Below are 18605 nucleotides of genomic sequence, written 5' to 3'. Positions count from 1 at the left end.
CAGCAGTGGTTCATTAATGTCTCATGGATTTCTCTTTTCTTTTTCCTCCTTCCTATCAACAGTCTGCTTAAATGCAAATTCAGAAGGTAACCAAGATTAAACTTCATTAATATAGCTATAAAAGCAGTCTGTGGGTGAAAGATAGTCTTCTATGCTGTTGAAGTTGTTGGGGGTGGGAATAATGGAGGTGGGGGAAGGGGGGAAGCCATTAGCCAAATGTCAACAGTGGAATGACAACTTGTACAGAATATTGGCTTTTTTATTTTATTTTATTTTATTTTATTTATTATTTTCCCTGATATTCTTCAGCTGTCCTCTTCTTCCAACTGTTTCATTCAAGATCTAGTAAACCAGCTGGTAAATAAGTTATCTTTATTGATTGGCTAAGCCATTAACCAACCTAATTCATACTAGAATTATGAATTTAGAGTACAACTTGTACAGAATATTTGCATGTGTGTATTTCCTTCATTAGCTAATTGATTGATCTTTGTTTTAAAATTCCAAGTGGTTTTAAAAAAAAAAAAAATTTTAATCGTAGTGGACAGGTGAAAAAAAAGAACTGAGTGTTAATAAGCTTCCCACATTTAAAACCATATATCTCTGTGAAAATGGCAAGTCTTAAATGTGTCACTTTATTTTATTGTTGCAATCAGGCTCCTGCTGCAAACTCATCTTTGTTTAAACCTTTAATCAAATTATCAAACACTTCTATTTCATCCAGACAAACTGAAATGGATATAAATTTGCTTCCTTTATCATTGTCGCAACTTTGCACATTGTCACACAAGTGCTTGCCACTGTTACATCAATTGCCAAAACCATTGATATTTTTACTGTCAACTAAATATGCGTTCCAGTATATTACATTACACTAACTGACATGCATCACTTTAATGTTTAACTCAGCAACAGTGCTATCCTAATAGAAAGATATTAACTCGTTGTTCTATACTGGAAAAAGACAGACTTTGAGAAATGCAGAAATGAATGCTTTATAAAAGTATCTCTTCAAAGGTGTTTTCCAAAACTTTTACAATATTAGTTGCGTGTGTGTCTGTGGAATATATTCAGTATGTTGTATTATGGCATGAACAGTTGTATGATTAGCCCTCTAGCATTCATCTTATTTTATCAAATGTAATTCTTTATTCACGTTGTTTTAAATTAATCATGCCGGTGGCACGTAAAAGCACCCACTACACTCTCGGAGTGGTTGGGGTTAGGAAGGGTATCCAGCTGTAGAAACTCTGCCAAATCAGATTGGAGCCTGGTGTAGCCATCTGGTTTGACCAGTGCTCAGTCAAATCGTCCAACCCATGCTAGCATGGAAAGCAGACGTTAAATGATGATGATGATGCATTATCTTGTAGCTTTAAGAGTTCAGTGATATGTTTGTTTATTTTTAGAGTGATATTGTTGGGTAGGTGTGAGAGGCCAGATCTGGCTGGTCTGAACATGTAACAAGAAGAATATTGGGATCAGATCTGACCAACAACTTCCTGGTTTTAAGTCCTACATGACACCTTGGGCAAATATCTTCCCGGTAGACCAGTGCTTTGTGAATGAATTTGGTAGGCATTAACTATGGAAGCTCATCATGTATATGAGTGTATGCGTGTGTGTGTGTGTGTGTGTGTGTGTGTGTGTGCATGTCCCTCCTGACAATCAGTATTGGCTTGTTTATCATAGTTTAATGGTTCAGCAAAAGAGATCTCAAGTTCTAGGGTTGATCTGTTTGATTAAGGCCCTTCAAGGCAGGGCCCCAGCTTGGCCACTGTCCAATGAGTGACCCAAGTACAAAATACAAGAGAAATATTGAGAAATATTAATAGAAATGCAATCACAAAAAGCAACAATAAAGTTGATCTTCATGATTCTAAATTTATGTGTGTTTATTTGAACAAACTTTGAATTCAATATACTATGAAATACTTGAATTTTTGTATGAAATTAAAAGATTGGTATAAACAAAGTTGTTTTTTGTGCCACACAATTTTGTTTTATTCTTTTTTTTTTTGGTCAAACTTTTGTTTACTGGCTGTTTAATTCATTGATATTCCAACCATTTTACTATACATACCATTTGCATATGTTAACAAAAATATCTTAACAAACTTGTACTGGTATCTTCAGAATTTTACTGATATATATTAAAGACTTGTGGTAAGGGTGTTGCATTCAGGATTGCAAGATCATGGTTTCAATTCACAGACCAGCAGAATGTTCTGTTCTTGAGCAAAACACTTCATTTCACATTACTCCCATTTAGTGGAGAATGTTGGCCTGTCTTCATAGCCAGTAGGATGACATCATTTGAGGACTACAACAAATGCAAGGAAGCACATTATGACTGACTAGTGGCATACAACCACACTTGATAGTCTGGTCAATGCAGTGATATGTATTCCATCTGACTATTATAAGTGTTGTGTAACATTTTTTGGAATGTAAGCAAATTTTAAGGGCTGTTGGTGTTGAAAGCTTAATTTTCTGTTTAATTAATTGAAGCATCATTAAAAAGAAGCAAAAAGTGGAAAAACTTCTTTTAAATTTGAATAAAATCAAAAAAAAATTTTTTTTGAAAACCATGTTTAATGTATGAGATATATTGTGAGGGTGGAGTAGATTTATATGGAAGGGTTTAATATAATTTACATTCAACAAATTGCATTCTGGAAATGTTAATGAAACCTGGTATTAATTTATTTTTCTCTGTTGTTTCAATTTTACATAGTTTTTGTTTTTCTTCTCTTTTCATTCCAGATTCAACAATGGAATTGATTTCTTCTTCACTCGGTAAGTTTCTGTGTTTGTTTTATCTCACTTGATTCATTGTCAAATGACAGACAGTTGACTTGTTCACTTTTGTGACCAATTCCTCCCTCATTCTAAGGTTTTTAAAAAATATTTTCAAGGATTCAAAAATACAAAGCAATTGTACAGATAAATAAATATTTGTATAGATGCAGGCATGGCTATGTGATTAAGCAGCTTGCTTTACTACCACATGCTTTTGGGTTCAGTCCCACTGCACAGCACCTTGGTCAAATGCCTTCTATTATTGTCCCAGACTCGCCAATGCCTTGTGAATGAATTTGGTAGATGGAACATATGTATATATGTGTATGTCACTACCATTTGGCTACTGATGTCAGTTTGAGTGGTCTGGCAATAGAGATGAATAAAATAAGTACCAGATATAAAAATTAGTACTGAGATCAATTTGTTTGACTAAACATTTCTTGTCAGTACCACAGCATGGCTACAGTCCAATAACCAAAGCAAGAAGGGGCAAAAAATGTATTCTAAGTATCTTTTTCCTTATTCATTAATTTCAAATTCAAACTCAAAACTTTGAATCCTGCCAAATATCACGAAAAAATAACTATATCTCCTTTGTATTAATAGTCCACTAGGGGACATCACATGTATAAGAAATGAGATTTAAGAGAAAATATCTCACTTTATTGGATTGACACCCCTCTCCATATATTCATGAATAAACTAAATATTTACCTTTTAAAGGAGAAATTTGGCTAAACCCTATTAAATGTATAATAAGCAAATCTGTTATTTTTCCATCAAAAGTATTTGTTGTACTTCTATGCCATAGAACTAAGTAGTTGTCATTAGATTGGGTATCTGGTTATAAAATGCTTGCTTTGCTAAATCAAACAAATATTTAAATATTCACAACTAACCAATTTATGTTAGTTTTATAAAATCTGTAAAAATTGTTTAAAATAATAAAAAGTACTTACCTTTTGAAACGGGTCTTTTTTACTGTTGAGCTAAACTTCTGCTATTTCGGATTTAATGGTAATTGTTATGGCTTTAAGTTTACTTCTTAGTTTTGTATGTAATTTGAAAAAAAAATCCTTGACTTTCTGTGAAACAATTCAGTCAATTTGATATGTTTCTGTGAGCTGTTCATTGAAGGTAAAACTTTAGTTTAAGACTGAGTCTGCAGTGTGCATAAATTGGAAGCTAAACAAATAACCGAAGTAACAGAGTAACACAAATACTATTTTTATCCCCCTGTCCCCACTCCTCTCATAAAGCCTATTATCAGAATAAATTGTCTAAACTCTTGTGTCAAAAACTAAATTTTAACAAAATCACGTGTACACACTTTCCTAGTCTTATTAAATTTCCATCAATAAAAGTATTGAGTAATGCTTCAACCTAATGTTAAATTGTTTTTATAAATAATTTGACATAAGAACACACACACACTTTGTAATAGAAGCAATAAATAGTAAGTTTGACAAATACGGCAGTGAAACACTGCTGTCTTGTGAACGCCCTCATTGTAGCCCAACAGAAAATGGAATAAATCATGCTTGGCATTACATTGTGGGACAAGAAAACCAACGCCTAGATTTGACAGGACACAAGTATCAAAAACATCATAAGACCCATCAAGGAGAGTTGGGTTTGAGTCCCACAGGCAGTCTTTGATTTTTCTGTCATTTGTAGTATTATGTACTTCGAGCTTCACTGTTCCAAAAATAAATATGTACACACACTTGTGTGTATGTCTGTGTCCTTGTCTCAATGTTACATGATAGTTGTAAACAAGTGCTACCATCATACGAATGGTACTGTCCTGTTCCAATCTTGTTTGGAAAAAGATGAGGGTTGACAACAAGAAAGGCATTTGGCCATAGAAAATTTGTCTCAACAAATTCCAACTGACCCATGCAGGCATGGGAAAGTGGGTGTTAAAATGATGATGAAATATATATGTGAACCAATATAATTTCTATTAATCACATATCTTATGATTCACTGTCAGCAAGAATTTTTCTCGCTCAAAATACCTCGTTTATCAGGGTCCATCAGTATTTTAATTGTTATGAGATATCTTGTGATCAAGGCTTAAACTATTGAGGTGTTTTGATCATTACTCTGTCGGTGACCAGAACTAACCCCATGTAGCAAAATCATAGACTTGCCAAGTTAAGTTTCTTGTTACTGTTCTCTCCCATCTTCTTAATTAGATAGTAAATTTATCAACTATACATCAACCAATTAGTGTATATTCTTAATTAATTGTAGAAGTAAGCTGACTAATTGGATAAAGCTTTGATTATTTAATGCTTTTTCATTCATGTCATATATCTTAAAACCTGTTAAGATATCCTATGACAGTTAAAAGTGCAAAATAAGTCTTAAGGATTAAAGGTTTTGTGGCAGTCTTATTTAATTTTCTTTTCAAACAGTTGATAGTGTATTTTATCAATGTTCCCAGCCTTAAACAGATTAATGGTTTTTAAATTTGACAAATCTTGTAGCAATGTAAGCACCGTTATAAACACTAAGATAAGAGATCTCTGTCTTAAAATAACACATAACTGCCAGGCAATCTTCTTGCCTTAGTTTATTTATACAGGAGATGTAATAGACGTAGTGGGGAGGAATCCCATTTTCTATCAATCAGACAACACTCGACAATCTGTGAGAGGAAATATTTAAAAAACAAAAGAAACTGTCCCATAATGTAATGAGTTGTCAAGAAACCATTGAAGATGTTGTCTTTGGGTTGGGAATCTGGGCCTGTAATTATGGCCAAAGCTTTCCTTGCGTAATTTTATTATACTGCAGTACTGTGTTCAACTCGTGCTGAAGACTGCACTGAAAAACTAGCAAAATATTTTTAGGCACAGGAGTGGCTGTGTGGTAAGTAGCTTGCTTACCAATCACATGGTTCTGGGGTCAGTCCCACTGCGTGGCACCTTGGGCAAGTGTTTTCTACTATAGCCTCGGGCCGACCAAAGCCTTGTGAGTGGATTTGGTAGACGGAAACTGAAAGAAGCCCGTTGTATATATATGTGGTGCTCCAGCATGGCCGCAGTCAAATGACTGAAACAAATAAAGGAGTAAAGAGAGTATGGTGTTCACCCCTGCTTATATACTCTACCTAGTTACAGCTAAGTAGACTGGGCTGTTAAGTGCCTTGTTTGTTGATACATCAAACTTGTAGTGTTAAGAGAATAAGGACTATTGGCTTCTCAGCTTATTGTCCTGTTCCCTATTTATTTGACGATTTATGCTGTAAACTTGTACACCATCTAAGAGATTAGTTTCCCATAAAGCAGAAATCAAAATGAAATACCAATCGCATTAATTTTCATGTTTTACAATGTATCAAGTTACAAATTATCTAGTTCATGAAGTTTATCTAAATTTTCGATATTTATATTATGAATGAAAATATTTCATACAGCTTAGGTCTAATAACTTGACTGTTTAACTGTATTTAACTTTAATTCATTGTAAAAATAAAATATCATGTTGGTTTTATTTACTGTTTTCTGAAGCATTACTAGATAGTGCAAACTTGATTAATATATAACATATGGCTTTAGCAAGTTTTGGTTGTGTGATTTCATAAAATTTCAACTAAACAGTTCCTGATTTTTTTTTTTAATTCCCAGTTTCCTCTTATAAGTTTCATGTTGCAAATTGAAGAATTTATTGTAAATCCAAACTCTTAGAGTTCTTTCCCATCAAGACAGAGCTCAATTATACTGGTTACGTACATATGTAAGAAATAAATCCTACACATTGAAGTTAAATGGCCAAGTGAATAATATATTAGACTACCAGCTCATAAGCCTTGAGTTCATTTTCATTGTGAGCAGTTTGTTGTATCTCAAAGGAAAGACTCTAAATTTCATATACAGTACTAAACCTATTGGCATGTTAGCTGTAATAATGTTTGAATCCTACTTTAACCATATTGAAATTTATTTCTTGACTATTTCCCACCATGAAACTGAAGCTAATATTCTTTTAAACCTATCAAGAAGACTTTAGATGCATTAACACGACTGTTTGTATTTTCTAAAGAGACTATTTTAAAAGCCATGTTAAATCATTGTAGTCTATAATGAACGTTGTGTAAATACTTCTGCTGTTAACAACATTATAGAACAAAGCCTGGAAATATTTTCTTTCATTGAATTCATTTATATTCTCTGTGTTCCCCCACCACCACAAATTTCCAAATTACACTACAAAATGGTTTATTCTGAATTGTGTGAGACCATGGGCATGTGTCTTCTACTATAATCTTGACATGACTAATGCCTTGTGAGTAGATGGAAACTATACAGAAAGGCAACGATCTGGCAGAAACGTTAGCATGCTGGGCGAAATGCTTAGTGGTATTTCATCTGCCGTTACGTTCTGAGTTCAAATTCTGCCAAGAACGACTTTGCCTTTCATCCTTTTGGGGTCGATGAATTAAGTACCAGTTACGCACTGGGGTCAATGTAATTGACTTAATCCCTTTGTTTGACCCTCTATGTTTAGCCCCTTGTGGGCAATAAAGAAATAAAGGAAATTATACAGAAACCTATTAAAATGTGGATGTGTGTGCGTGTGAAATTGTCATTTCTGCACAATATTGTTTGAGCAAAGAAATGAATGTGTTTTACATTCCTGGTGAATGTTATGTTCTGTACCTTCTGCATGTTTGAAGTTTAGGGGAATAATAAATAATAAATAATTAAAAAGAAAAAAGAGAAAAAAACTTGTAAATTGAGTAAGGGTTGGCAACATAAGGGTATCTGGCAATAAAATACTGCTTCGAATAAGTATCCATCCAACCTATGTCAGCACAAAAAATGGATATAGAGCTGAACAAAAAAAAAAAAATGAATAAATGTATGATACTTATACAGATGGTGAAGGCACATGGCTCAGTGGTTAGAGCATTGGGCTCACAATCATGAGGTAGTGAGTTTGATTCCTGGACCTGGCTGTGTGTTGTACTCTTGAGCAAGACACTTCATTTGACATTGTTCCAGTTCACTCAACTGTAGAAATGAGTTGCAACATCACTGGTGCCGAGCTGTATCTGCCTTTGCTTTTCCCTTGGATAACATCAATGGCATGGAGAGGGGAAGCTGGTATGCATGGGCGACTGCATAAACAACCTTGCCTGGACTGGTGCCTAGGCGGGGAACTTTCTAAGTGCAATCCCATAGTCATTCATGACCGAAGGGGTTCTTTACCTTTTACTTATACAGATACATATCAGAACTGGGCATGCTCTAAATAGAGCATGCCCAGTTCTGATATTATCTTAGACTCAACTAATTCAAACTAATCCTTCAGTTGTTAGAACTGCATGTTCTCTGAGGTCGATAACACCCAAATGGTTTTGGAGTAAGGCAAGAAATACATCTCTTATGATAAAGAAATAATTTTCTGTCCTTTGTTGTGTGTTTATAATTTTTCATAGTCATTCAAATAAGATGTTGCTAACAAATAAAGTTGTATGTGTGTGTGTAGATTGTGTAGTTAATTTTTTTTTTAAATAATTTCATAAAAATAACTGCACATTTACTAATAGCAGGACAGTGGGAAGAGTTGAGTCAAATTTATTATAGAATTAGTTTTGACTGAGATTTCAAGTTTCGCCTGATGGCTTATTCAACCAGTAGTTGAGTAAACCCTCAGTTATAACTTGGAGTCCTAGCCAAGTCTATGTAAACACAATCACACATACTCACTCCTCCATATTTGTTGTCTTAATTATGTAGGTCATCATCATCATTTAATGTCTGTTTTCCATGGGTTGGATGGTTTGACAGGAGCTGGCAAGCCAGAAGACTACACCAGGCTTCACTGTCTTGGTATGGGTTTTACAGCTAGATTCTCTTCTTAATGCCAACTACCTTGCAATACATTGGTATAAATATATAGTTAAGACATCGGGTTTTCTTTTATTCACACACACACACACACACACACACACACACACAGTGATGGAAGAGCGAGGGTTCGACCTATACTACCATGGAACATGGATGTTATATAGTAAACAAACTTTGATGTCTTAATTAAATGGGATAAAATAGACTTTATCTTTATTCTTTCTTTCTTCTGAATTTATATGACAGCTCTGATCATGAAATTGCCCAGTTAGCGGCTACACTTAACTGAATCTAATAAAAGGGGTGGTGGAGAAAATTGGCAATAGATAGGGTGTAAATATCTGCCATTTCCTAGTTCCTTGCTTAATTAATGTGTTGCTAATCTCTTAATTTATGAAATATGTTCAGGAAATTTCTTTTTTTCTTTTTCTTTTATTTTAAATGAATTTTTCGTAATTTTTTAAATTTTTATTTGCTCAGATTTTAAGCATATTTATTGGTGTTTGTAAAAAAAAAAAAAATGAAATAGAATAAAATAAAGAGAAATGTGTAGGTTCCAGAGAGATCTTAGTTACATGTGAAATTAGTGTAGTTAATTTGTCTGCAACATAACTTATAAGTCAATAAATCTAGCTATTATAACAATACTTTTATCAAAGTTGTGATTGAATGCTTGTTAACACTTTAATCTTTGCAACTTGTCAAGATTATTGTAAGCAGTCATGTACTCCCCCCCCCCCATAATTGTTAAAGAAGAGAGTGGGTGAGTAGTGTGTGGGAATGAAATATAATCCAATTAGGTTCTTGTTTTTTTTTTTATTTATTTTAGTTTATTTTTGTGATAAAAGGAATTATGCTCTTATGTTTTATTGATATTTAATTTGAAGAGGAAATGATTCTGATAAGTGTTTGACTACATCTTAATTCAGAGGTATATGCTGTAGAGCAGTTGTAAGTCTCTTTGCTGCTAGGCAAATGAGATGAGAAGCTATAGATATACCACTTACGGGGATATTTAGAAAAATAAAGGATATCCTGAAACAGGAAATAGTTGGATGTCTGTACTTGATTTAGATGATGATAGTAATGTTTTGTGATGAGGTGGTTAGTGTACCTGTTTTACATGTAGAAAGCTGTGTGATTTACATTTGCCAAAACCTGTGACATGTTTTAAACTCCTTTCATAATAGTGTGCTTTCATGACCACTACTAGCTGGATGGAACCAGCCAAAAAGTAGAGTTTTGTATTATTGTGATTAGTAGTAGTAATATTATTATCATCACCAAGGCAGTGAGCTGGTAGAAATGTTAGCATGCAAGACAAAATGCTTAGCATTTCTGCTGGCTTTTACATTTTGAGATCAAATTCCACCAATATCAACCTTGCCTTTCACCCCTTTCGGAAGGCACTTATTTGCCCCCCCCCTTTTTTTGCCAAACTGCTAAGTTACGAGAATATAAGCAAGCCAACACTGGTTAACTATTTAGTAGAACGTAGTTTCAATCTACAGGCCGCTGTGTTATGAGCCCAGCATGCTCACTCCGTGCTGTTCCAAAGTCCCCGCTTCCTTGTGTGTCTAAAAGGAAAGGAAGAAACTTTGAAGCTTAAATATTCTAAACTTTAGGGATCTCTTAAAAGCCCAATCTACATTTGTTGTCTAGATAGAAATCTCATTAAAAGACTGTTTGGGCCCAAATCCTCATTCTTGATTAAAACCGTTACAAATAATTTAATCTTTTCACTGCGAGTCATCAGTTTTATTGTGTTAAAGAAATTATCTGTTTTGATTGGAATACTCTTTGGAAAATTTACTAATTTAGACATAGGCGCAGGAATGGCTGTGTGGTAAGTAGCTTGCTTACCAACCACATGGTTCCGGGTTCAGTCCCACTGCATGACACCGTGGGCAAGTGTCTTTTACTACAGCCTTGGGCCAGCTGAAGCCTTGTGAGTGGATTTGGTAGATGGAAACCAAAGAAAGCCCGTTATATATATATGTGTGTGTGTGTGTTTATCCTCCCAACATCGCTTGACAACTGATGCTGGTGTGTTTGCATCCCTGTAACTTAATGGTTCGGCAAAAGAAACCGATAGAATAAGTACTAGGCTTACAAAGAATAAGCTCTGGGATCAATTTGCTCAACTAAAGGTGGTGCTCCAACATGGCCACAGTCAAATGACCAAAACAAATAAAAGAAAAAAAGAAAAGAAAATTCATTCATCTTGTATACAGTGACAGAAACTTTCTAAAAATTGCATTGAACCTTATTACAAAGTTGTTCTTGTGGTAGCCATGTATTTTTATTGATATCATCATCATCATCGTCGTTTAACGTCTGCTTTCCATGCTAGCATGGATTGGACGATTTGACTGAGGACTGGTGAAACCAGATGGCTGCACCAGGCTCCAATCTGATTTGGCAGAATTTCTACAGCTGGATGCCCTTCCTAACGCCAACCACTCCGAGAGTGTAGTGGGTGCTTTTATGTGTCACCTGCACGAAGGCCAGTCAGGCAGTACTGGCAACGGCCACGCTCAAAATAGTGTATTTTATGTGCCACCTGCACATTTATGAAAATAAACACTTACAGATCAGGTGTGGCTGTGTGGTTATTAAGAAGTTCACTTTGCAACCACATTTCAGGTTCTGTCTCACTGCGCAGTACCTTGGGCAAGTACCTTCTATGATAGCCTTGTGAATGAATTCAGTGAACAGAAACTATGTGGACCACCTTATATATATATACATGTATGTGTTTGTGTTTGTTCCCCACCATCCACTTGACAACTGGTGTTAGTTTGTTTACATTTCTATGATGTAGTAGTTCGGCCAAAGTGGCTGACAGAATAAGCCCTAGACTTAAAAATATGTACTGGGGTCAATTTGTTCAACTAAACCTTTCAAGGCATTGACCCATCATGGCTGGAGTCCAATGGCTGAAACCAGTTAATGGGAAAAAAACTAAGGCATGTATGTCTTCACAGGCATATAGAAAGATGTAGCCATTTCAAGCTGTAGGCTTTATAATTCAAAGCTAATAAATGGCTTTAAAATAGGTGGGAGGTGGGAAGTCCCAAAATATTCTGAGTTGCTGTCAGCGAGTAGTATAAGTCACAGAGCTTCAGAGAATATAACCATCTGTCATGTAATGTTTACATAATGTTTTATTCCATCCTTGCACCAGTCACCAAAATGTCTGCTTGTAATCTTCTGTCTACAATCCATGTTACCATTTTGTCATCTGAACACATGCGTGGTTACACTGTATCAATCAGTCTTCTATACACAACACTATTTTTCTCTAATTTTCATTTTACCCATAGGCGCAGGAGTGGCTGTGTGGTAAATAGCTTGCTTTCCAACCGCACGGTTCCGGGTTCATTCCCACTGCATGGCAGCCTGGGCAAGCGTCTCCTACTATAGCCTCGGGTCAACCAAAGCCTTGTGAGTGGATTTGGTAGACGGAAACTGAAAGAAGCCTGTCGTATATATGTATGTGTATATATATATATATATATATATACACACATATATATATATGTATGTATGTGTCTGTGCCCCCCCCCCAACATCGCTTGACAACCGCCCCCATAACTTGGCGGTTCGGCAAAAGAAACCGATAGAATAAGTACTAGGCTTACAAAGAATAAGTCCTGGGGTTGATTTGCTCGACTAAAGGCGGTGCTCCAGCATGGCTGCAGTCAAATGACTGCAACAAGTAAAAGAGTAAAAGGTTAATACAGTTCTCTATAAAAGAAATAGGACTATCAAACTGTCAGTTATTTTTAAGGACGCTCATTGGAATTTTGTAGGTTAATAATGGTCTGAGTTAGCAAGAATCTGATGGGAAATATAAACAAAAGTTGGTGTGTGTTTGTTGGGTGTGCTGCAACAAGTAAAGACTTCAATAGTTTTGTTAGGCAACGTTTTTTTTTTTCTTTTTTTTTTTTCACTTTCAATTTTTTAATTTTTTTTTTTTAACCAGCTCTTTTCAAACTTTTGTCTTATTCTCTTCCTGTCTCTCTCCTTCTCTCAACCATTGACTTTATGGACAATGGATATAATGAAATATATAATTTTGAAGGCGGCGAGCTGGCAGAAATGTGAGCACACCGGGCGAAATGCTTAGCAGTATTTCGTCTGTCTTTGCATTCTGAGTTCAAATTCCACCATGGTCGACTTTGCCATTCATCCTTTTTGGATCGATAAGTTAATTACCAGTTGCATACTGGAGTCAATCTAATCGACTGGATTCTTCCCCAAAAATTTCAGGTCTTGTGCTTAGAGTAGAAAAGAAATATATAATTTTGACTGTGTGGCACCTTAGACAAGTGCCATCTCCTATAGACCTTGGCAAACCAAAGCCTGAATGGATTTGGTAAATGGAAACTGAAAGAAGCCCATTGTGTGTTTGTGTCTCTATCTTCATTTTACGTTATTGCAGCAAAGAATGCCACTGTCTTAATGTAGTGTCCTTTGTTTCCAATCTAGTGTGAAAAGCATGTCTGGCCCAAGGAAATCTTATGTTTCTTAGAAACAGGTGAGGGTTGGTGATAGGCAGGGCACCTGACCATAGAAAATCTGCCTCAACAAATTCTGTCCGATCCATGCAAGCATAGGAAAGTGGATGTTAAAACTGTGATGTTGATTTAAGACACATCTTCAAAATTTGTAGTCTTCACCATCCTTCATTATTTTCAAAATTAATTGAAACGAGCACAAACCTCTGCCAAGGCAACACCAACATCCTCTCAATGATTAGCCTGAGATAATTTTTAAAATGAGAATATCTGAAATAAACTTGACTGCTCTCACAAACAAGAATACTAAAAATGAACCCAAGTGGTCTCAAAAATTAAGTAAAAAAAAAAAAACGAAAAATAATCCAGAATCCTTGTCCAGTACCGGATCAATCCCCAAATCTAATCAGTTCATGCCAATCATGAGGTCAAATATCCCTGAAAATTTCATCTGAATCCATCCAGCGATTCTTGTCCATGGACAAACAAACACGGCCAAAAACAATACCTCTGCCTTCACTAAGTCGGAGGTAATAAAAGCAGTGTATTTCAACAGAAATATGGTAACAAAAGGTTTAAACTGTTTTGTCTACTTAGAAAACTTAAGGAAACAACAGATATATGATTAGTGAAAGCTTGATTGCTGTAGAATTATTTAATTTTGTTGTATAATTCCTATATCGGTGCGTAAGAACACAACATTTATGCATTTTCTGTTTTAAATGTAAAAATGTTTACTCCACAAGCCATGGGTCCTGATATAGAAACAATAAATAGATGATATTTGTTGATTTATATGAATTTTTATTTATTTCTGAAGTGATGTGTTTAATGATCTACTATTTTGATAGTAGACTATAGAAGGAGTTTCTGCATGTTGGCATTAGCATGCTGGAAATAGCAGGCAATAGTCCTTCAAATCCCATCCTGTCACATTTAAGAAAAACAACTACATTGAAGAATGTAGTTCTCAATACTTTATCTCTGGAGAAAAAAAACAAGACAAAGGTGTTAAAACAAAAATAATTTTGAACTAAGTTATATAACCAGTTTTACTTAAAATGTCATTCTTCATGATGAAAGAATTTACTTTTAATCATCTTCTGCAACAAGCAGGTTGATGAGTTTATTCACATATGCTAATCACTTTTCTAAATATCATCTTCAATTATAGTTAGTTAATTGGTTAGATATGATAGGAAGTGATATTTTAGTTACAATTGACTAATATAGAATGAGAAAATATTACTGCCTGTTAGTTTTAAAGCATTCATTATGTAAGTCGTTAAGCATGTACACTGGTCAGTTTCTTAAATTAAGCAGTGGATTTTTTTTTTCATTTCATTTCTCTTCTGCTGTCATTCCCAAATAATATCTGTTTATTAAACTTTATTGAAAATCTGAATATCATCATATGATTTGCTTTTCCAGCAGCCTTGAAAGAAAAGTTTCCTTAATTAACTTCTATACAATTAGTGAGACCTGTATCATTATGGCTATGCTAGTCTACTCTAAGAATCTCTACCCCATTAGTTGACTATTGAAAAATTTCAATTATTTATTGGGAGTTATTTCCCCTATCACTAGCTGTTTATTTTTTTGTTTTTAATTTTTTTCAAGCATCTTTTAACCTTTAACAGATTAATGTAGACCTTACCTAATCCTTTACACTCCTACCTCCTTTTTCCCCTCTCTCAGTGTTCATTTATATACATGAAGCTTGGAATGTTATGAATTGCCATAACCTCATATCTTTCTCTGTGTAGTTATCTTCTGATTAGATATATAGTTCAAGTGATAGCTTAATAATCATATGGTTAAAATTTTCCTGAAATGTAGGCATTTTTAATGGAGAGAAAACATTGATTATTGAGTGCTATTCAGATTCTTAATTATACAAAATATATTTTGTTCAGAGTTGAAATGATTGCAATTAGAAGAGGCAGTACAATAATGAGTCCATCTGTTCAAAAAATTTTATCAGACAGCCCAAATATATATTATCTGTAAGGCATAGATTTAAACAGGGAAGAGAAGAAGCATGATCTTAAACTCAACAATCTTTATGGCGTTTAATTATTTGATATTCATAATATGAATGATGTTAGATAAATTGAGAAAAATGTAGCTTCTTGAATGATTTTATGTAAGGTTTCTAGTTACTGAAGGTAATGTCAGAAAGACTGGTTATAACCAGTTTGAACAAATAACATTGTCTAATCTTTGAAGAAATAAAATTAAAATAATTTTTGGCCAGTTTGATTGGGTTAGTATTTATTTTAATGCTGTAATATTAATCTGAAGATACAATTATTAGTCCATTAATATATAACATAAAGAGGTACTTTTTAAGATTATTCTAAATGTACATGGATAGAGAGCTTGAGAATATATACTTTTTCTCTTTTACTTGTTTCAGTCATTTGACTGTGGCCATGCTGGAGCACCGCCTTTTTTTTTTTTTTAGTCGAGCTAATCGACCCCAGGACTTATTCTTTGTAAGCCTAGTACTTATTTTATCGGTCTCTTTTGCCGAACTGCTAAGTTACGGGGACGTAAGCACACCAGCATCGGTTGTCAAGCGATGTTGGGGGGACAAACACAGACACACAAACATATACACACACACATACATATATATATACATATATTCGACGGGCTTCTTTCAGTTTCCGTCTACCAGATCCACTCACAAGGCTTTGGTCGGCTCAAGGCTATAGTAGAAGACACTTGCCCAAGGTGCCACGCAGTGGGACTGAACCCGAAACCATGTGGTTGGTAAGCAAGCTACTTACCACACAGCCACTCCTATGCTTATATTTATTTTCTTTTTACATTTATCTCTTAAAAGTAGAAACTAACACCTTCTTACTTAAAGCTTGTAAGATTTTGTGTGTGTGTGAATGAGTGATTGCATTCTGAAATCTTGAAATTAGGATTTTTTTAATAGCTTTAAGTTAATGAAAAACAAAACAGAAAATACTATATTTTTTCTGAACCTTACAGTTATCATGCATATGAAAATATCTTACACCAATCATTTTTCATATGATTTTTAGCCTTTACCTTTTTACAGAGCAACACATTTGATTGACCTCCTATTAATATAAATTTTCAAACATGTTTTATACTTTGAAGATGAGAAGTCCCTATTCATATATAAATTTTATCTTATACAAAAAGAAAAAAAATCTTTTATTTAGACAAACAAGCAATATGGTTGATTTAATGCAATGTTTCTGCAAGTTTACCATTCTTTCTTTCTAAGTTTAAGGTTCACAGCATCCTTGTTGTTAACCCAGTAGTGCTTTCTTGCCCTCTCCACACTCTTCTTTTGTTGGAATATGGATCTTGGATGGCCTCGTTTGTCAGTTGTTTTATTGAATCATTTTGTTACCATATTTCTGTTAAAAAATCACCTTATTTGAATTAATTTTGGAAATGAAAACTACACTAAATAACTTCACTGTTATTAAGCTGATGTTTAGAACATAAATTAATATGAAATTTTCAATTTAGGTCTCTTAAAAAAACAAGAAGGTTGTACCATAGAGCCAGAAGCATTCTTGAGTGGGTGGGTTGGTATCAAAAGGGTTACATGTAAAATCTCATGGTAACCTGATTAGAAACCACAGATTTAGGGTTTATAAAGTACTCTTGATCATAATAGTCATCTGGGGTCTTTGTAAAACAAATTCATTAAGAATTCTACATGGCATTCATTGAACAGAGTTAGATTGAACTCTTCTTTCTCAGCCATTAAAGACAAATGTCTCTGATGTTAATTCATGCTAATAGCTTGTCCTGTGATGGTGAATGTTTCAGCTGCTTTCTTCTTTCTCCCATCCGCTCTGATTTTACGGGTTTTTGGGGTGGTGGGTGGGAGCTGTTGAGATCTCCATTTTGCTATATCACTATGGTCAAGTTAACCAGCCTCAGGATAAGGAACAACAGGGGCTAACGTCAGTAATAGGATGTGACAGAGGTGTCTTATGATGGCTGGGGCAATTCTAGTCGGTCAGTGCAAAGATGGTGATGGTGATGATAGTGATGTTATGGGATTGGAAATGTTGTTGGTGTTAGTGTTGTTGTTGTTGTTGTTGTTGTTGGTGGTGGTGGTGGTATTAATGTGGGTAGTGGATGTGAAGATGGTAATTACAAAGTGGGTGGATATGGAGATATTATTATTGGTGGTGGTGTTGGGTGGTGATGGTGTTGGCTGTGAAGATGCTGGAAATGGTTGACCTGATGGTCATGGTGGTGAGGGCTGCAGTGGGAGTAGACTGCAGAGTGGCCACCAGAGAAAGAGAGAGAAACAGTGGTTTATTGATTGGTTTTAGTCCGGCTGGTTAGTTGGCTCTTCTTACTGCGCAGCACCATTGCTTGAACAGAGGTGGTAGTGGTGATGATGATGATGGTGGTGGCGGTGATGGCAAAAGCAATGGGGTACTGCCAATATAGGAGAGGAAAGCAAGTAAAAGGGTTTGGGAACAGGTAGGATTGATAATTGTGGGGAGAGAGAGAGAGAAGAGGTGGCGGTGAGGGTGGGTGGTCGATAGTTTGAGAATTAAGAATAAAAACAAAAATAAAATGAAAAATGAAGTAAATAAAAATAAAGATCAAAATATTCTGGACTGAGGTCAGCAAAGAGCATTGGTGAAAAATTACACAATGAAATAGGAAGAAGAGGAAGAGAAACAAGCTTGACCAAGGATAGTGGTGGTGGTGGGGCAGATGTTGATTCTGATCAGTGAGTAAAACTTTTAGAGAGAGAGAGAGAGGAAGGTAGACTAGAATCTAAGAGAAACACAGAGAGAGGGGGAGAGAAAATAGAGAGAGGAAAGCAGCAGTAGCACTATGTACATGAAGAAGAGAGAGACTACACTGCTGTCTACTAACTGCAGGAGGCTTGGCCATGTATTGATTTCTCTTTGCAATTTTGTCAGGTCTCTGCCCAACAGTCTTTGCTTTATCAGGTTGTCATGGCAATGTAAACCTTCCATGAGATTCTCTTCTCTTTTCCATCTACTACTGGAAATTAAATCTGATGCTAAACCCTAGGACCCTTATTCCCTCCCCTACCACATAACTCTCACTCAAATCCATCTCTCTCTCTCTCTCTCTCTCTCTCTCTCTCGATATTTACACACAATATGTGTTTGTATAAATGTATGTGTATGATATATAAATGTGTCATTATATATATATATATATATATATATATAATGTAAATGTATGTCTGTGTATATGTGTAAATGTGTATATAAAATTTTTGTGTGTGTATATATATATATATATATATATAGAATGTAAATGTATGTCTGTGTATATGTATATGTGTAAATGTGTATATAAAATTTGTGTGTGTATATATATATATATATATATATATATATATATATATATATAT

General features: G+C 34.9%; 1 protein-coding gene across 4 annotated transcripts in view; it reads left to right on the top strand.

Annotated features, from left to right (window-relative positions):
• The window catches only part of LOC106871219 (cysteine/serine-rich nuclear protein 3), a 186535-nt gene that overhangs the window by 102424 nt on the left and 65506 nt on the right, over positions 1-18605 (top strand). For all 4 annotated transcript variants that reach the window (XM_014917568.2, XM_014917567.2, XM_014917570.2 and 1 more), the window contains one exon: positions 2767-2799. The gene's annotated coding sequence lies outside the window, so the exon portion shown is untranslated. The remainder of the gene's footprint in view (positions 1-2766; positions 2800-18605) is intronic.

This window comes from Octopus bimaculoides, chromosome 2 (genome assembly GCF_001194135.2).
Source record: "Octopus bimaculoides isolate UCB-OBI-ISO-001 chromosome 2, ASM119413v2, whole genome shotgun sequence".
Lineage (NCBI taxonomy): Eukaryota > Metazoa > Mollusca > Cephalopoda > Octopoda > Octopodidae > Octopus > Octopus bimaculoides.
The sequence above is the reverse complement of the archived record's forward strand: the minus strand, read 5'-3'. Positions and strand labels throughout refer to the sequence as shown.